This window comes from Otolemur garnettii, unplaced genomic scaffold (genome assembly GCF_000181295.1).
Source record: "Otolemur garnettii isolate 467f Iridium unplaced genomic scaffold, OtoGar3 scaffold00305, whole genome shotgun sequence".
Taxonomy (NCBI): Eukaryota; Metazoa; Chordata; class Mammalia; order Primates; family Galagidae; genus Otolemur; species Otolemur garnettii.
The window spans coordinates 49,903-51,007 of NW_003852700.1; positions in this window are offsets into that span (position 1 = coordinate 49,903).

A 1,105-nucleotide genomic window follows, 5' to 3' on the forward strand; every position below is an offset into this window, starting at 1 on the left:
AAAGAGGCCCAGAATATCAAGGGAGGAGTGGCTCTAGTGTTATTAGCATCAGTTTGTTTACTGTGACAGAGTGATAGCTCCCCAACAATCAGGCACCCCAGCATCAGAAAGTAGACCTTGTACTGAAGCTGGAGCGTCCCCATCAGACTGAAAGAGTTCCAGATGGTGAATGCTGGTTCAGGGATTTCAGAGAGTCAGGAAAGTGAGTGGGATCTCCTGTCTCCAGGAGAGGGCAATGTGCATCTCTCTAGAGGAGACTTCAGACTCCTCTCAGGGTGAATCAATGACAAGTGCAACAGGAGGGCATGGTTCCAGCAGAGTCCACTTCCTGAGGCATTTCCTGCTCCAGGAATGCATAGTCATAGTGAGGGAAGGCCTGATGTCTTCTCACCCAAGGCTCTAAGAGTAACTCTGTCCATGTTAACTTCCTTCTCTAATGATGCAACCATTTCAAACTTCCTTCTGCTCTTGGAACCTGCTGCTGGCCTGGCTTTCTCTCACTGACTCTTCCTCCCCACTCTGGTTATCCAGACCTTAAAAATCTCATTTAACATTCTGGTTGTGGAGACTGAGGCACCTTTTTAAGCTTTTGAATATCCGGCCTAACTAGGGGATGAAGTGAATTGTGGAGCTGAAGAAAAAGATATGAAGCAGGGGTAGGTAAGGAGCTACATCACCTGGAAAACAAAGACAATGTGAGACCAGTAGGTGTAATAAGTAATATGAGCAAACAGAATGAATTAAGTATGTTCATTGTTCTATTAACATATATTGCCAAAAACGTGCATTTTCCTCCCAGATCAGATGTCAGGTATATTTTTTGGTTTTTTGTTCCAGGTGCCAAAGAATGGTTACTGCCTCCAAGACAGTGGAACAAATGAGGAGAATAAGTACATAAATATATGCAAAAGACCAAAGTTTATTAGCAAATAGCACACTCCAGAGAACGAACACATCTTTCAAGTGGAAAAGACTCTGGGTTTAGTAAGATGGTTTACTTTTATATAGATTTTCCAATTCTATGTTAAATGGTGTGAGGGGTAAATATTCATTTATTTCTGGAAGAGGGAAAACTTCCAGAAAGGAGTGTCTTTACATTTTCTAT